Source organism: Mobula birostris, chromosome 16, assembly GCF_030028105.1.
Source record: "Mobula birostris isolate sMobBir1 chromosome 16, sMobBir1.hap1, whole genome shotgun sequence".
Lineage (NCBI taxonomy): Eukaryota > Metazoa > Chordata > Chondrichthyes > Myliobatiformes > Myliobatidae > Mobula > Mobula birostris.
In genome coordinates, this window is record NC_092385.1 from 42,163,997 (window position 1) to 42,184,317 (window position 20,321).

At 40.3% G+C, this 20,321-nt stretch overlaps 1 protein-coding gene across 3 annotated transcripts in view; it reads right to left on the reverse strand.

Annotated features, from left to right (window-relative positions):
• The window catches only part of LOC140211113 (contactin-4-like), a 2,284,382-nt gene that overhangs the window by 1,203,877 nt on the left and 1,060,184 nt on the right, over nucleotides 1–20,321 (reverse strand). The window lies entirely within an intron of this gene.

Below are 20,321 nucleotides of genomic sequence, written 5' to 3' on the forward strand. Positions count from 1 at the left end.
GGGAGTATCACACCTGGTCCCTCAACACCAGCTCCATAGCAAAGAAAGCCCAGCAGCATCTTTACTTTCTGTGCTGGCTGAGAAAAGTCCACCTCTCACCACATTCTACAGAGGTTGTATTGAGAGCATCCTGAGCAGCTGCATCATTGCTTGGTTCGGAAATTGCACCATCTTGGATCGCAAGACCCTGCAGTGGATATCGAGGTCTCCCTTCCCGCCATTACAGACATTTACACCACGCGATGCATCCATGAAGCAAACAGTATTATGAAGGACCCCACACACTCCTCATACAAACTCTTCTCCCTCCTGCCATCTGGCAAAAGGCACTGAAGCATTTGGGTTTTCACGACCAGACTATGTAACAGTTTCTTCTCCCAGGCCAACAGACTCCTCAATACCTAGAGACTGGACTGACACCAAGCTACGGCCCTCAACTGTTCCTATTGTCTTGTTTATTATTTATTGTGATGCCTGTGCTGTTTTGTGCACTTTATGCAGTCCTGGGTAGGTCTGTAGTCTAGTGTAGTTTTTGTGTTGTTTTACATAGTTCAGTGTAGTTATTGCATTGTTTCATGTAGCACCGTGGTCCTGAAAAACGTTGTCTCGTTTTTACTGTGTACTGTACCGGCAGTTATGGTCGAAATGACAATAAAAAGTGACTTGACTTGACTTGACTTGATTATTGTAGATGCTGCAAAGTGCATCCATGTGCAGCCCCAGTGCTGCTATGCGGTTCTTTAGGAGCTGCAGATGGGCACACTTACTGCAAGTGTAGTCATCAAAGACTCTCGAGCCTTCTTGATTTTCCACATTGTGCAGGAGGAATAAGTTTGACTAGCTTAAGAAGTAGTAGAAAACCTTATCTTAGTGGTGCTTGCCTTCCTCTCCAAAGCCCAGCATTCACCAAACCCATACTTAGATGACGAGCAGCACCTTGGCTAGTCAGCGGCTCCTCTCAGAAAAAGTCATTGCAAAATGGCTGCTCCTTTAGACCTTATCTTCTTTTTATTGGTAAAACCACAACCTTGGCCAACCAGAAACAATCCTTTAAAACATTGTTCAAATTGGAACATTTTTTTTTAATATAAAAGCTGTTGGCTCTTCCCCTCTGCTGCTTTGGCTGCTGGAATGGCAAAAATAAAGACAACCAGAGGCACATTGATTAGGCAGCATCCACTCTCAAAATGGCCAGTCGAAAATCATTTGCACCAAATTCAAAATAACTTCTGGAATATTTCCAAAATTGTTCCTTGTTTGTCTTGTGTTACTGCTTTAACAGAAATGTTAACATATTAAAAATGAAATTGTAAAGCTTTTCCTGTATGGATGTATTTGTTTAATCTACAATTCCGTTGAAGATACAACATCACTAATATATCGTAGTGTCTAAATTATGTCTATGTCCCTGTGAATGTTCTCTCCTTGATATATATAAAACAATTATATCCTTCAGTTATTCCAATCTATCCTTAAATAGAAAAGCTGCTGTAAAAGAAATACCACTATAAATGAAAATATAAATTGTCATGTAAATATCTGTCAGTACCTGACAATGTAAATTAATTTTGGTTTAATTACAAATCTCATTTTCCATCCATGTTTCAAAATTAATTTAACATTTACACATTTTTAAATTCATAACTACATTTTTGACACAAATCTCCTTCCATTTCAAATTCTAAAGGCACCATATGAATGAGCAAGATGTCATACATTGTGAATTTCATAACATATGGTTACTTCAACAGCTTCACATATTAATTTATTCTGGAACAAGTTTTTTTTTTGTTTCAGCATCAATCCTGTTATTTCCTGATCCATCTAATCAACATCATAAATGACTTGAATGGTAGTTTTATCGGGATTTATTGTCCACTCTTAGTTTGGTGAGTAATTTGATCTATCACATTATATCTTTTTTTGTTGATTTTGAAGAAAAACAATCAGATGATTTTACACATTATATGGAACACAAATGTCCACATATCTTTTTTTTTACCCCCAGCCTGATGGTGCAGAAACTAGTGTACGTGTTTTGGTTTGAAATTGATTTTAAGAAGGATAACAATGGTGAAGACATACCAGGCTGTATAGTACTTGGAACTCTAAGGCAGTTTAATGAAACAAAATTTGTAGATACAAAAGTCACATTTTCAAATAATGAGTCTAAGTCAATGGAAGCAACATTCGTGACTTTTAAACTGTAACTGCTCTACATTCCAGAGTTCCTTGGAGTTCATATTACAGATGACCTCACCTGGACCCTTAATATTGCTTCCTTGAACAAGAAGGCCCAGTAGTGTCTCCACTTCTGAGGAGATTGAGGTTAGCAATGCTCCCCCCACCCCACATCTTAACTGCATTTTACAGGAGTACCATTGAGAGTGTCCTGACAAGTTGCATCTCCATCTGGTATGGGACCAGCCGAGCACTGGACCAGAAGACCCTACAAATGACCATGAGAACATCTGAGAGGATCTTTGGAGGTCTCCCTTTCATCCATCAGGGTTATTTTTCAGGGGTGCTGGTACTCAAGGCCCATAGTATTATTAAGGATCCCATCCATCCATTCATCATACTCTTTGACCTTCTACCATCAGATAGGAGACTGATGTGTGAAAACAAGAACACTCAGGATGGGAACCGGTTTCCTCCTTCAATCCATTAGGCCTCTGAACTCCCTGGTACATTACCTTTGAAGTGTCACTGGTCAATTTGTTCTGTACCTTACAATATTTGATTTATGCACTTTACTTGTTATTCATGAGTAATTCATCTGTAGATTTTATCCTTATGTTATGTGTACTATTGTGCTTTACACTCTGGTTCAGAGAAATGTTGTCTCATTTCTATATACATTATATGGTATATATATGTATATAGTTAAATGACAATAAACTTGACTTGACGTTGCTTGTTCATGAAGCTCCCTACAGTGTGCAAATTTGCACAATGAGCAAGTTGTGTTGCTTCACTGTGCATTATGAAACAGGCAGACAAAATGAAAACTCTTCATGTGAACAGAACTCTTCTTCATAGCGTTCCTCTTGCGTTTGAGGATGATTTGCATTAGCTCCGCTTCTGAGGTGACTACTGAAGCTGATTTGTAACGGAAAAACTGTGCCTCAGATTGTGCAGTTGGTGCCTGATAAAAGGGACAGGTGGGTGACCTGAACACTGGCATGGTAGCTCCCAAGTTTACTCCCTTCTGGGCTTTTTGCTGCTCTGAATAAATAGGCTCAAGATTTTCAATGCCAACTTAAATTACCTTCTCATTTTGAGCAATCATGGGCCAAAAAGCCCAATAAGTAAACAGGAAATTTACATTTTTTTAAGAAGACATTGAGTAAATTCTTGATTTGCATCTTCTGTCCACCAAGAGTTTGGATTTGAATGTCCTGTGTCAGGCATGTAAATATCACAGTTTGAACATTGAAGTCAAATAAGTGTGGGGGTTCTGTGCTGGTGATATTGACCTTGTAGAGGACGTTGACATTGTCTCACTTGCCTTGCTGCTAGATTTGGAGAATTTTATAGAAGCAGATTACTCCAGTGGTTTGATTTGCTTGCTTTGGTTAATGCATATTTAAGAGAAATACAGGAAGGTAGGTAGCACTGTTGCCCATGTACCCCAGGCTTATCACTGAGTTCTTGATCTTCAAACACTCTTTGTTACACATGGCCAAAGGCTACACACATGCATGGAAGGTGAAGGGAAGTTTAATCAGTGTTACTTCTGATGGGAGATGTCTCCTGAGAGGATGGCAAGAGATCTGTGCATCTCAGAGACTGGCCAAGGACCAATTCAATAAAGCAGTTTTGTACAACAGTGCAGAACCTTAGTTTTGGAGAATTTAAGTGCAAGGTTTATTTTATCACCAGATAAATCATAGAGGCTTGAAGTTTAGCCTCCAAGCAGATTATATCACAACTGATGTCTACATACTGCAGCTCAATGACATAAGTTGAAGTGACTTTGATTCTAGTCATAGAGTCATAGAGAAATACAGCACATCAACAGGTCCTGCAGACCATCTAGTCCATACCGAAGGCACTTAAACTGCCTATTCCCATCGACCTGCACTGGGACCATGGTCCTCCATACCCCTACTATCCATGTACCTGTTCAAACTTCTCAAACATCGAAATCAAGCTTGCATGCATCATTTAGCCAGTAGCTCATTCCACACTCTCACAATCCTTTGACCCTTATGTTCCTCCTTAAAACTTCCATCTTTCACCCATACCCCATGATGTCTAGTTGTAGTCCCATCCAACCTCAGTGGAAAAAGCCTTCTTTCATTTACCCTATCTATACCCCTCACAATTTTGTATACCTCTATCAAATCTCCTCCCAATCTTTTACGTTCCAGAGAATCAATCTTTCCTGATAACTCAGGTCCTCCAGACCTGGTAACATCTTTGCAAATTTTCTCTGTGCTCTTCCAATCATATTTATATCTTTCTTGTGGATAGTTAACCAAAACTGCACACAATATTCCAGATTAAGCTTCACCAAAGTCTTATACAACTTCAACATAACATTCCATCTCCTGTACTTAGTACGTTAGTTTATGAAGGTCAATGTGCCAAAAGCTTTCTTTACAACTCTCTCTACCAGTGATGCCACTTTCAACAAATTGTGGACCTATATTTCCAGATCCCTTTGTTCTATGACACTTCTCAGTGCCCTACCGTTCACTGTGTAGTGCATATCCTGGTTGCAATACCTCTAGCTTGTTTGCATTAAATTCCATCTGCCATTTTTCAGCCCATTTTTCCAGCTGATACTGATCCCTCTACAAGCCATGATAACCTTCCTCACTGTCCACTTTACCTCCAGTCTTGGTGTCATCTTCAAATTTGCTGATCCAGTTAACCACATTAGCATCCAGATCATTGATATAGATGTTAAACAACAATGGACCCAGCACTGATCCTTGTGACACACCATTCGTCACATGTTTCCAGTCAGAGAGGCAACCATCTACTACTTCCACTCTCTGACTATCCCCACAAAGCCAATGTCTAATCCAATTTACTATCTCATCCTGAATGCCGAGCGACTGAACTTATTTAACCAACCTCCCATGTGGGACCTTATCAAATGCCTTGCCAAAAGTCCATGTAGACAACATCCACTGCCTTGCCTGCATTCACTTTCCCGGTAACTTCCTCAACAAACTATACAAGCTTGGTTGGACATGACCTACCATGCACAAGGCTATGCTGACTATCCTTAATCAGGCCATCTCTATCCAAGTACTTATATATCTGGTTCCTTAGAATACCTTCCAACAACTTTCCCACAGCTGGTATCAAACCTATAATTCCCTGGTTTGTGTTTAGAGCCTTTTTTTAAACAGCAGAACAACATTGGCTATCCTCCAGTCTTCTGGTACCTACCCCTGTTGCTAAGGACGATTTAAATTTCTCTGCTATGGCCCTGGCAATTTCTGCAATTGTCTTCCATAGGATCTGAGGAAACATCTTGTCAGGTCCCGGGGATTTATGCACTCTGACTTACCTGAGGATAGCAAACACCTCCTCCTCTGTAATCTGCAGAGGGTCCATAAAGTTAATGTCACTTTGCCTCACTTCTATAGACTATGTATCCATCTCCCAAGTAAATACAGATGCAAAAAAAAAAAATATTTACAGTCTCCCTCATCTCTTTTGGTTCTACACATGGATTACCATGCTGATTTTTTGGAGGACTAATTTTGTCCCTTGCAATCCTTTTTCTCTTAACATATCTGTAGAATCCCTTAGGATTCTTCTGTACCTTGTTTGCTACAGTAACCTCATGCCTCCTGTTAGCCCTTGGGATTTCTTTCTTAAGTGTTTACTTGCATTTCTTAAGCACCTCATTTGTTACTATCTGCCTATACTTGCAATGCATCTCCCGTTTTCTCTTAACTCTTTTCTCTTCCTCAAGATTCCCAACGCGTGTTATCATTACCTTTTGTTCTGACAGGCAGATATAAGTTTTGTACTCTCAAAATTTCACTTTTAAAAATCCCCTACTTACCAAGTACTCCTTTGCCAGAAAACACCCTGTCCCAATCCACACTTGCCAGATCATTTCTGATATCATCAAAATTGGCCTTTCTCCAATTTAGAATCTCAACCCATGGACCAGATCTATCTTTTTTCATACTTACTTTAAAACTAACGGCATTGTGGTGACTGGAGGCAAAGTGCTTCCCTACACAAACTTCTCTCACCTGCCCTGTCTCATTCCCTAATAGCAAATCCAGTATTGCACACTGACTTTTAAATTCTGATTAAGGACACTATCCTCTCTAGTCCTTTGACAGTATGGGAGTCCCAGTCAACATGTGGTAAGTTAAAATCAGCTACTATAACAACCTGATGTTTGTTGCAACATTCTGCGATCTCGCTACATTTGTTCCTCTAAATCCCTTGTTCTGTTGTATAGTCTGTAACATTAACGTGGTCATGCTTTTTTTATTTCTCTGTTCCACCCTTAATGCCTCACTAGATGAGTTCTCCATTCTGTCCTGACAGAGCACTGCTGTGACATCTTCTCTGCCTAGTAATGCCACCCCTCCTCCTTTACTCCTTCCCACTCTGTCATGTCTAAAAGTATGGAAGCCCAGAATATTCAGCTACTAGTCCTGCCTGTCCTCCAACCAAATCTCAGTAAGGGATACAATATCATAATTCCATGTGTTGATCCATGATCTAGAGTGCAAATTAACTCTGATCCCAGAGATTCAAGAGCAGTGTTGGTACAAGAGACCCCAAGGGTTTACACAGATTCCACAGCACCAAAAATGCGATCTCATACAAACACTTCAACATGCGAGTTTATGCCCCACGTGACCAAACTAACAATGCATGCAACAACAAGTTAAGCTGCACTGAAATGAGAAGTCAGGATGCAGAAACATTAAGATTTTGCAGTGGTAATGAAGACAAAGCAAGTGTCACAAGATTTACAATCTTTTGAACTTAATGATAAAATCCTAAAGGTGGTGTCAAAGATTTTATTAGTATGCCTGCATTACTTACAATTTTAAAGGTAACTATCAGACCAATCATTCACAGCTGTCAATGCCTAGAAACCCTCTGAAATGTCACCAGATGGCAGCTGGCACCAAAAAAATGAGAAGTTCTCACCAAAGGAAATCTCATGAATTTTGAAGCAAAAATCTCTCAGTGCTGGAAAGAAGCAGGATGTCAATGGAACTAAACCCAACCTGCATATGTTGCTAAGTATGTAAGTTTTGTGCTGTCCTCTGTGATTGGGAGGGACTGTGTTGATTTTGTTCTGAGCTGTTCCCCAGTAAATCTTTTCCTGCTCAACACGTCTCAGACTTCTACATTTGACCACAATTATGTTCCAGTCCAGGATGAGTTGTAAATTAGATTGTTGACTCAAGCCAGCAGTGAATCATTGACATACTGGACACTGAAAGCTGACTTTCCTGTCTTTCCCTCCCTCACCCTTCTCCTTACCTGCCCATCACCCCCCTCTGGTGCTCCATCTTCTTCCCTTTCTTCCATTGTTCTCTACCCTCCCCTGTCAGATTCCCCCTCCTCTAGCCCTTTATCTCTTTCACCAATCACCTCCCCTCCTCTTTACTTTATCCCCCCCCGCCCAACCCCGGTTTCACTATCACCTACCACCTTGTACTTCTTCCTTCCCTCCCCCCCACTTATCTTTTCTTTCTAGTCCTGATGAAGGGCCTCAGCCCAAATCGCCCACTATTTATTCCTTTCCATAGATGCTGCCTGACCTGCTGAATTCCTCCAACATTTTGTGTGTGCTGCTGACAGGCAAATGAATAGTTTCTACATTCATCTGAATAGGTTTGCGAACTCATTCAAAAAAGTTAACTTCAGATGAAGTCCTTTAATCACTTCATTTGAACAAGAAGCAAATGCAAGAATGAGCTATTCATACCCCTGTGCATGTCCTGCTCTTCCACTTCAGTGCTACGGTTTTGATTACCACACATCCTTTGATTTTTATTATAGCTAAGAATCCATTGAAACTTTATTGACCTGCATTTTATGGCATTTTAACTATATTTATATTTTTTTATATTTTGATCTTTTAATGATTTTCACTTTTTAAAAATCCATTATAAGGTCTATTACTCAAGGCCTGCTCATAGTAAAGAGCTTTCACCATCTCATGGGATGCCGCATGGATATACAGGGCTAGTTCAATTAGCCCACTGAATCTAAAAAATGTTGAGTACAGGTAGCTGGACATTGTAAAAGTGAGTTTGGCAAGTTCTGCTAACTTTTATTCTCCTTAAGAAGCAAGCAAGTGAAAAATACATGTCAGCAATTTACATCTACAGTTTCAAAGTCAAGTTATGGGCAGTGGGTTGCGAAACTTAATGCTTGACTGTTAAGTATCATGGAATCAAACGATGTCAATAATTTTATGGTCTACTTCAGATTTAAACAGTTTAAGAAGTGATATCACGAAGCAATCATGCTTATACTCTATATGATAATTGAAACAAAATTCAAGCCAGTCCTGACGAAGGGTCTCGGCCTGAAATGTCAACTGCACCTCTTCCTACAGATGCTGCCTGGCCTGCTGCGTTCACCAGCAACTTTGATGTGTTTTGTTTGAATTTCCAGCATCTGCAGAATTCCTGTTGTTCAAGCCAGTTCTTTACTGGCTGAGCAAACCTTGCTATGATGGGAAAGAGGAAAATTATCCTCATAAAATGTAATGGCACAACAGAGTTTTAACATGATGCCAGCAGTATGATAAATATGAATAATATTTTTAATACTTTCAGAATAAATTCTGAACAAGTTCCCAATGACATCTGCAAGCATTCAGTGACAATAGTGCTTGTAAATATTAAATGGATCCAATCAATCCAATTATACCAACATCTTTGATAGCTTGGGCATGAGGTCTCACTGACTGTTAAGCCTATTCTGTGTGGATAGTCAACTATTTGCACAAATACAGCCCTTTATGACAAAGTGCTGGGGGATTAGGGGAGGTGCAGCAGAAAATTGCACTGGGATGACCTGAAAAAGTATACACTGCAAGCCTGGGGTGAAAGATCAGCAATCTTTGGCAAGCCAAGATCTGCTGCTTTATTTTTGCAAACAGATTTCAGTGCTCAGCAGCATTTCTAAAACCAAGATCAGTTTCAGTGATTTAAATTGTGTGTTTTCAGTTTAGTCAACTGCTAATGAATTATCAAGGAAAGATTTTGTACCAGACGCCATGGCAGCATAGGAGTTAAAATGACGCTATTACAGCTTGGGGTGTTGGAGTTCAGAGTTCATTCCTGGTGTTCTCTGCAGGCAATTTGTATGTTCTCTCTGTGGAGTTTGTGTGCTTTCTCTGGGTGGTCCAGTTTATTTATTTGTTTATTGAGATAGAGCGTGAAATAGGCCCTTCCAGTGCTTCGAGCCACACCACCCAGAACCCTAGCCGAACCACAGGAACATTTACAATGACCAAGTAACCTACCAACCAGTGCACCTTTAGAATGTGGGAGGAAACTGGAGCATCTGGTAGAAACCCACACAGTTTTAGGGAGGACGTACCAACGAACTCCGGTGTCATCTCACAGTAGAAAGACGTACTAGTTGATAGGTTAATTAGTCATTGTAAATTGTCTAGTGATTAGGCTAGGTTAAATTGGGGGCTTCTTGTCAGTGTAGCTCAAAGGGCTGAATCTGTCCTGAATATAAATAAATAAATAAATGAACCTGTTCAAAATTCCTCCAGCATCTTGTGTGTGTTGCTTTGAATTTCCAGCATCTGCAAAATCTTGTGTTTACAATTCAGTCCAGATACTGTATGTTGCACTCCCTGAATTGTTACTGTTCAAGTTTATAATTGCAGCATTTTTCATGCTTTAATGAATTAAATCCAAGAAATTGGACTGTTCACCATTAACTCTTTATGTGCAAAGAATTTTAATGATACATTGCAATGTCCTGTGTGGCTGCAGTCTAGGCACTGAATGGTTACCACCATTGGTTAGAGTCCACACTAATATAATTGCAGAGCCACAGATGAGGGAGTAGCAGGCAATAGCTGGCGTAGGCAGCTACATCATGTGTAGACAGAACATTCAGGAAATGTAGTATACCTTCTGATTATCAACAGTGACTAGTGTTTGACCAAAATGCCACCGACTAAGAGTCCTGGGACCTTGAAGGCAAATTTAAAAAGTTATATTGATTTTAATTTGAGGAATGTGTGAGGAAAAGTTCTTTCCATTCACAAATAAGATTCATCTAAGGAGATAACTAACATTGCCTATACTGTTTCGTCTAATTGCTTACAGAATTTGAGAAGAGAAGAAGCTTATCAAGAAGCTGATGAACTCTGAGCTCTTCCCAGGAACACAAACTGAAAATCGATAATATATGCTCATTGAACTAACTGGTGAACGCACCTGGATGGTCAACACAAAGAGACAAGGTTTCATTGATCAATGGTCATGGGTTTGATTCTTTTGTATCATAGAAGTGATTTCCAGGGGAAAACCTGATTAACACCAGGGCAATTTGTGCTCTGAACTGAAGATATACATAATTACATTAGGACTGAAATTACAGATAATCAAGAGATAAAAGGCAAGTAAAATTAGAGCACAAAACTGAAAAAAATGTACAGTACTTTATTGTAATTTAATACACGTTTATTGTATAATTATTTTACATGTAATATTTTGGAGTTGATCGTGGGTTACAGGAGGAACGGAGACAGGCTAGCCCCTGTTGACATCCATGGGACTGTAGTTGAGAGGGTGAGTAGTTTCAAGTTCCTTGATGTACACATCACCGAGGATCTCACCTAAACTGTACATACCGGCAGTGTGGTGAAAAAAGCACAACAGCGCCTCTTCCACCTCAGACAGGCAGCTGAAGAAGTTTGGTATGAGTCCCCAAATGCTCAGGACTTTCTACAGGGGCAGCATTGAGAGCATCCTGACTGGCTGTGTCACTGTCTAGTACGGGAGCTGTATTACCCTCAATCGCAGGGCACTGCAGAGAGCGGCACGGACAGCCCAGAGCATTTGTGGATGTGATTTTTCCTCTGTTCAGGACACTTACAGCAGCAGGTGAGTAAAAAAGGCCCAGAGGATCATCAGGGACTCCAGCCACCCCAACCACAAACTGTTTCAGCTGTGTCCATCTGGCAAATCGTAACACAGCATTAAAGCCAGGACCAATAGGCTCCAGGACAGCTTCTTTCACCAGGCCATCAGATTTTTCAATACACATTGATCTGATTGCATATCTGACTGCACGTACATGTATACAAAACAATTGTATATACAATCTTAGTTTTTGGGGAATATCCTCCCGCACGTCCCTTCCTTATTGCTTGTGCATTGTGATGGAGACACAACATAAAGATTTTTACTCCCTCAAGCTGTCAGATGGATGCAAGAAAATAAAAAAAATTCTGTTCATTTTAGTCTCTGTAGTATTTTACATTTTATGAGTAATAATGTAATTTGTTTCATGAACTTTAAAAAAGTTCTAGGCTGGGCTGTTTCATAATCAGAATCAGGTTTATTATCACCAATATGTGACGTGAAATTGTTAACTTAGCAGCAGCAGTTCAATGCAATACATAATATTAATAATCAATAAACAAGTAAATCAATTACGTATATTGAATAGATTTTTAAAAAAACGTGCAAAAACAGAAATAATGTATATTAAAAAAAAGTGAGGTAGTGTCCAAAGATTCAACGTCCATTTAGGAATCGGATGGCAGAGGGGAAGAAGCTGTTCCTGAATCACTGAGTGTGTGCCTTCAGGCTTCTGTAACAGATGGTAACAGTGAGAAAAGGGAATGTCCTGGGTGCTGGAGGTCTTTAATAATGGACACTGTCTTTCTGAGACACCGTTCCCTAAAGAAGTCCTGGGTATCTTGTAGGCTAGTACCCAAGATGGAGCTGACTAGATTTACAACCTTCTGCAGCTTCTTTCGGTCCTGTGCAGTAGCCCCTCCATACCAGACAGTGATGCAGCCTGTCAGGATGCTCTCTACGATTCAACTATAGAAGTTTTTGAGTGTATTTGTTGACATGCCAAATCTCTTCAAACTCATAATAAAGTATAGCCACTGTCTTGCCTTCTTTATAACTACATCAATATGTTGGGGCCAGGTTAGATCCTCAGAAATGTTGACACTCAGGAATTTGAAGCTACTCACTCTCTCCATTTCTGATCCCTCTATCAGGATTGGTCATGAGTATTTGTGAGCCTTATATTATCGAGAATGGTTCATAGGGAAGGGTGTAAGGGAACATTTAGCCAGGCAGACCTGACAATGTGCTCCTGTAACAACTATGTTAAAAGACATTATGCCTGTGGTCTTATTCTAAACACTGAGATACTGCAAACACTCAACCCCACCACAACAAACCTCCACCTCCGAACTGTGGCGCAATTCCAGCGCCAGTTTTCCTGTAACACATCCTGCACTGCTGGCCAGTGTCAGGTATTTATCTCCCTGTGGCACATGTCCTTCTAATGTGATCCACTCTTGCAATTCAGGTCTAGGCTCGGAGACAGAGCCATAGATGAACTGTACTCTGCGTCATCATTTTTATTGTCATCATCATCCTCAGTTCTCTTCAGAACTTCCCTCATCTCTACCTCCTCCTCTTCTGCAAAAGGGGGAAACGTAAGTTACAACAGAAGTTAGCTATTTTTTTTAAGGACAAAACAAAGTGATGCAGAAACACAGATGGCTTTTACTTATGATCTCATTAAAGGGAACGCGGTGATCACAATGTAACATTAACACTGAATATATCGGGTATACTGCAAAACCACACCTGCTCCTGAAATGATTTGAGGCTTGCATTGGGTGTGTGAATGCCCTTTTCCAGTTAAGGTCGCCTTCATGTCTTTGTCTAAATCAACAGATGAACAAGGTCATTGTGTAATCTCTTCAATATCATCATTTTGGTAAAACAGTGAGAGTAAGAGAGTGAAAGTGAATAATAGTGTTGTCCATGGCAGATTTAAATCATTGAACTCAAATGGGTCAAGGACAGTGGAAGCAGACAGATCAATTCTTTTTGTTCCTGCAGTATGCTTGGAGATGGAGGCTTCATTTTGTGGGACTGTTTTACGTCCTCCATTTTATGAGATAAAGTTGTTTTGGTTTCTGTGTTTTAAAGTGGACACAATGATGTTTAAGGTACACTGCTGGACTGGAGATCATTTCCAAATAAGAAGTTATCTGTGAGGCGTTCTTTGATATAACATAACATGAAGGTTTGTGTATGTTGGGGTTGGTATCTGCCTGGAGTGATTCAAGCTGCTTGCTGATTGAGAACAAGGAGCCATAAATTACCGATTGTCACTTGCTGGGAAGAGGACAATAAATGGATGCTAACCTGGAGTTGAGCCAATAAAAAGGTGTTAAAGATCAATCAGATGATCTACAGCCAATGACTCTGGAATGCAATATTTGAATTGGTAAGGAACGAATATAAAGGTGGCCACTTTGAGTGTGCTATCAGTGATAACTCTCTCAAGAGACTCACCATCGCAAAGAAGACCCTCCCCCATACCAGGAACTGGGCGAAGAAAGGATCGATCATCTGATCAATGGGAATCCCCTATTTCGGTGTTATAAATTGGACAAGTGGTCTGAGTGAGTATTGGTACAGAGGGAACAGTAGACTTCATGTTCTAAGCTGTTGGCCTGGGGTCAACATAGTTACATTGTTGTCTGTACAGTGACAATAAAGTGTGAGCTTTGATTGATTAGGAGTTGCATAGTGAGTTTCCTAACCTAGTTCTGTTGAGGAATGGACAACAATAGTGTTTCTGCTGTCTCAAACTCATCTTAGAGTACTATGTGAAATCATGAAACTTATCCAAATTTGTTCCATGGGACAGGACTTGTCATTATTGGATGTTGAACATTGTAGGCAATTGCTGTCAGACACTTCTCATCTCTTCTCATCCTCCTGGTGTGTAGGATTTCACACCTGGCCTCTTGTTTCAGTCTCCAGGATGACAATATGTCTGTGTGAGTGTCGGTCTTTCCCTTGTTTTCCTCCAGGGCAGCTGCTGTGTGTGTCACTGGTGACCATTTACCAAAAGGAGGGTTCTCTTGAGATTAAAACCCTTTTGCCACAGGCATGGACAGGTGCTTTGAGCTACATTAAATTGCTGATGGTCCCTTTGGAAGCAAATAGGTCTTGTTTAATGTTCAGTTCTGGGGAGAAACCATAATAATTCTATTTCTGCCATTTTTGCCCGATGGCATGTCTTCCTGGGGATGATGCAAATGAGTGTTGGGAACATACAGAGGAACATGTTCAATGTATCACAAAAGAGTAATATCAGGTACCCAGGAACGGCTGTTTTACAGTTCAAATGATATGACACCGTGGATCATCTTGTCCAAGACAAAGACTTTGCATGATGAGGCTATAAAAATTACACTTGAATTATTAAAGCAACACTAACTTTACAAAGTCACAGTTGTATAATCTAAAGTTCTTTTTGGTATCTTCTCTAGCAATTGTTAGCAATCACTCCAAAATATTCATCTTTCATTATGTTTTTGTTTCAGTTATAATTTCTATTTGTTGCCAGATCCTCATTTGCACTTGTCAGCAGTCACCTTTCAGCTGGTCTGAGTGATTAATCAGGATTACATTAATCAATGTTTAATGGCATGGTTTGTTCTAATGAGATCAGATTTCATGATCTAATAGTGGTGTATCTAGTGTATAAAGTGATACCACGTTATCATTTCAAATGCTTTTAGTCCAAGGCCACAAGTAATTAACATATTTCACTGAGAACATGTAATAATCTAATAGATGATGCTTTGACGAAAGTATCTATTTCTGATATATGAAATGATGTGTATAATACTTCTCCCTGCTTTTGGACTCCAGATTTGCACATGACTTGGAGGAGTTTTGCAGTTTGCTGTGTGCAGAGTTTGCTGTGTTGTTTACAGCAATATAAATTGCTATCGTCTCCATTAAGCAAATTTGGTTGGATGTACAGAATTTTCTTGTGAATGAAATTTCCACAAAACCTTTGAATTTTCCATCATTGAAAAACCCTACTTTAAATTGATATACAGATTGACCCCAGACAACAACCAGATATTATTTTTACAGAATCCCTTTGTCAATTTTCTCTATAGGTCAGAAAATAGACTAAAATTAGTTGTTGTGTACTTTCACGACATTCATGCATGACCTCTAGACACCCTTATCTACAAAGAAGCTTCCATAACATTATTAATTCCAAAAGTCTGACAAACGTCCATATGTTGGTTCTTCCAAATGACAGAATGAGTTACTGTTCTTTCTCTACTTTTAGCAAAAGTCTTTTCTCCTCAGTCTTTTGTCCTTTTGATGCCATTCATTTCAATACCATGAAGTACAGTTTACCACATTGAGTGAGTTTTATGTACTTTCTGACCTATGGACAAATAGCAACAAAAGAATGCCTGTCAAAGCAAAGCCTGTTTGTTGCATGAATGGGTAATATAATTGCAGTTCTGGCTGCCTAGATCATCGAACCCACGTGGAGTGAGCATGTATAGTTTTAGAGTTTCATAGTTGGAAAAAATAACCAAATTGAACAATCATCTTGGAAATACTCAGCAGATCAGGTAGAAGTTATGGAGATTTGATGCGAGTCTGAGTGCACTGGAGAAAGACAGAGGCCCGATACATGCTAGTCCACTGGAGATGGTAGTTGTCTGTCCAGTCTGTGTGTGAGTGGGTGGATGGATGGCTTGTTTTGCCTTTGTTATTTTGTTGCTGTTGCTGTTATTGCTGAACATCGTGGGCATGCTCTGTTGGTGCTGAAGTGTGTGGCGACATTTGTGAGCTGCCCCCAAAACATCCTTGGGTGGCATTGTCATTAACACAATGACACATTTCACTATATGATTTGATGTACATATGATAAGTAAATGAATCTGAATCTGAGATAGCCATAGCCAACATTTCCAGTTGGTGATCTTTCATCAGTGATATGATACAAGGTCATTGGCCTGAAACATTAACTCTATTTCTCTTCTCCTTGTGGGGAAAGCAGCAACAGTCAGATTTGTGGCACCGAGGATTGCTCTGCCGAAAAGGAGGGATGGAAAAAGATTAGGAGAGCTACAGTGATAGAGGATTCAATTATAAGCAGAGTTGACAAGCATTTCTGTGATTGCAAACAGGATCCCCTAATGTTATCCTGAGATACCAGAGTCAAGGATGTCACGGAGTGAAGATAGGAGGTTCTAGGAGGGCAGGCTAAACAGCCAGAGACTGTAGTTCACATTGACATTCATTACATAGTAAGAGAGCAGACATCTATAATGTGAATTAAAAGAACCTGGTCATAGAGTAAAGACCAAAACCTCTCAGGTGACAATCCCTGAATTACTTCGGAAGCCATGTACTTATGACAATAAGAATGGGAAGATAGATCAGCCAGTTAAAGGGACAGATAGGAAGGACGGCTTTGCATTTCTTTATTACTAGGACAGCTTCCAGAGAAAATAAGATCTGCACAAGCTATGTGGGGTGCACCTAAACCAAAAATGGGGAAGGTTTAATGTAATCTGGTAGGAGGATAGGACCATTGTGGGATGGTGCAGATAAATGCTTTGAGATGTTGGTCATGGCTAGAATCAACTCCTGCCTCAGCAAGGACTTGGACCCATTACAATTTGCCTATCACCATAACCTCAATCGCTCTTCACATGGCCTAAGATCCCCTGGACAATACAAACACATATCAGGATGTTGTTCATTGACTGTAGCTCAGCATTGAACATCATCACTCCTACAGTCTTGATTGATAAGCTATAGAACCTGGGCCTCTGTACCTCCTTCTGCAATTGGATCCTTCACTTCCTAACTGAAAGACCACAATCTGTGACGATTGGTAATAATATCTCCTCTTTGCTGATGACCAGCACTGGTGCACTTCTGGGATGTGCGCTTAGCCCACTGCTCTACTAGCTCTATACCCAGGACTGTGTGGCTAGGTAAAGTTCAAATGCCATCTATAAATTTGCTGATGATTCAACCATTGTTGGTAAAATCACTGATGGAGACGAAAGAGCGTACAGGAGCGAGATATGCCAACTGGTGGGGTGATGTCGCAGCAACAACCTTGCATTCAACATCAGTAAGGCGAAAGAGTTGACTGTGGACTTCAGGAAAGGCAGGAGAAGGAAACATGAACCAATCTTCATCGAGGGATCAGAAGTGGAGAGAGTAAGCAATTTCAAGTTCCTGGGTGTCAGGATCTCTCAGGATCTAACCTGGTCCCAACAAATCGATGCAGCTATGAAGAAGGCAAGACAGCATCTATATTTCATTAGGAGTTTGAGGAGATTTAGTTTGTCACCTAAAACACTCAAAAACTTCTACAGATGTACAGAGAGCATTCTGACCGGCTGCATCACTGTCTGGTGTGGTGGTGGGGGATGGCGTGGTCTACTGCACAAGATTGAAAGAGGCTACAGAAAGTTGTAAAATTAGTCAGCTCCATCTTGGGTACTAGCCTCCGCAGTACCCAGGACATCATCAGGAAATGGTGCCTTAGAAAGGCGGTGCCCGTTATTAAGGACCCCCATCATCCAGGACATGCCCACTTCACATTGTTACCACCAGGAAAGAGGTACAGAAACCTGAAGGCACACACTCAGTGATTCGGGAGCAGCTTCTTCCCCTTTGCCATTCGATTCCTCAATGGACATTGTGTCACAGTCCCGACTGTTAATTCCTCATTTTCTCCTAATTCCCTTGGATGACGGCACACCCGGTTTTCATCAAGACCCAGAGCATAAGAAGCCTGGCTTTGCACCCACTAGTTGCCAGATCGCTGGTTTTGCCTGTGTGGTAATTAATGTTTCCCGGCTGCTTAGGACTGTGTTTTCTAAGTTTTGCTTCAGTACCAAGAATTACCTGTGAAAATCAGTCTCTTCGTGTCAAGATAAGTTTTCTAAGTTCTACTCCAGTTCCGAGGTTTACCTGTGGAACTCAGTCTCTCCATGTCAAGATCAGTTCTGCCTCTCTCCTGCCTTCCTGCACTCTCTCCTGTTTGCCGTTCAATGCTCATGCCTGTGTCTACATCCTAACGCAGCCTCCGTGCCTGTGTCCTGCACTTGGGTTCGCCTCGTTCATTTCAACACATTGAACCCATGAACACTACCTCACTTCTTTTATATTATTACAGTTTTTGCACTATTTTTGATTTAACTATTTAATATACATATATATACTTACTGAAATTGATTTATTTATTCACTTATTCTTCTCTGTGGATTGTCACCTTGTTGTGGTGGAGAAGCTTGTGTGGTCCTGTGACCCCCAGAGCAATGCCGTCTGGAACTATGCTCCTGGTAGGGTTGAGGGTGATGTCCCTGACAAAGAACAATCCAACTAGGACCTCAATGGTGGAACAGACGGATGAAGTTACTTCGAACTCAACGGCTGTGAAGGCGGATGAAGGCTGCAACAAATCCATCAGCTCCAATTGTTGTGGTTTCCATGCCATTGGAATCAGTTGGTTAATTTGTGAAGTATTGTGTGCTTCTTGGAGTGCAACATCAAGTACACATTAAACAAATACATGCACAGTCGTCTTCACTCTGTGGGCCATTTCTTCAGAATGAAGACCATCATCCTCGACCTCGAGGGATAGCCACGACAATTTACTTATTCTATATTATCACGTACTGTATTGTACTGTTGCTGTTAAGTTACCAAATTTCATGACATATGCAGGTGATATTAAACCTGATTCTGATTCTGAAATACTACATATTGAAGTGAAAATAAGTAAAACCAATAGTCAAAGAAAACAGGGGTGTTATAAGGTACTGTATATGGGAGAAATACAAGACTAATTTATATTTGTAATATAAAGAGGTTGACTAGTCAACAGATTCATTTTAACTATCAGTGCGTATGACATTGTTGCTGTCATTGAGATATGGTTTAAGGAACAGCAGGACTAACAACTCAAAGTTCAAAGTAAGTTTATTATCAAATTATGTCTGTCACCAAATACTACCCACAGTGGAACAAAGAAATACAATAGAATCAATGAAAACCTACAAAGTCTTGACAAGCAACCAATGTGAAAAAACAAAAAAGACTGACAAGTAACATAGCAGGTTACAAAATCTTTAGGCGTAAGAAAGGTGATACTGCCATATTGATTCGGGAGTCAATTACTGCAGTAATGAGGAATGATATCCAAGAATGCTCTTTAAATGAGGTTGTAAGTTCAGAACTTAGGAAGAAAAAGGGGGCAATCTCTTTTCCGCAGGATATATTACAGGCATCTAAGCAGTCAGCATGAGAGTGAGGAGTAAGCGTCCCTGAATGCAGAAGCACAGGTAGATAAGTGGATGAATAAGACATACAGGATTTATTTATTTATTTCATGATACAGCACGGAATAGGTCCTTCTATCCCTTCGAACTGCACTGCCCAGCAACCTCTTGTTTAACCCTAGCCTAATCATGGGGCAAGTTACAATGACCAATTAACTAACTAACCAGTACGCTTCTGGACTGAGAGGAAACAAGTAACCAGAGAAGTCACATGCATTGAAATACAGACTCCTTATAGATGACATTGGAGTTGAACTCCGAACCCTGACACCGTAAGCTGCAAAACTGTCATGCTAACTGCTATGCTACAGTAGTGTCCCAATACTAATGCTCATTAGCTAAGACATAGAATATAACAGCATGGGAGTTATGGTACAACTTTATAAAACATTGCATGCTGTTCTGTTCATCGTAATAATGGAAGGATGAGACTGCACTGGAAAAAATCCAGAGAAGATCACAAGGATGCTTTTTGAAGATGTTTCACTTGTGAGAAAAGTCTGGGTTTGTTTTCCATTGTATGGGGGAAGCAGAGGGAGACTTGGTTGAGGTATATAAAAGGATGAAGAGCACTGACAGTGTAGCTAATAGTAAACTTCTGTACAAAATTGAAGTATCAAAAACTGGAGGTCAAGGGGTAACAATTTTGGAGGAGACATGAAGAATTTCTTTACACCGAGAGGTTAGTTGCAATCTGGAAAACATGCCAGAGTGTCTGTTGAAAGTGGACACTCTCTCTACATTGACTAAGTATCTGGATGAACACCTGAATAGCCAAGGAATAGAGTTCTCTGGAGTGAATGCTACTCAAAAAAATGAATGTTGATGGTTTGGCATTGTACCAAGGGCTGAAAGACCGATTTCTGTGGCGTGTGACTGCTTGAACATGCTGAGTATTTTTAACATTTTCTGTTTAATTTCAGATGTCTAGCATCTG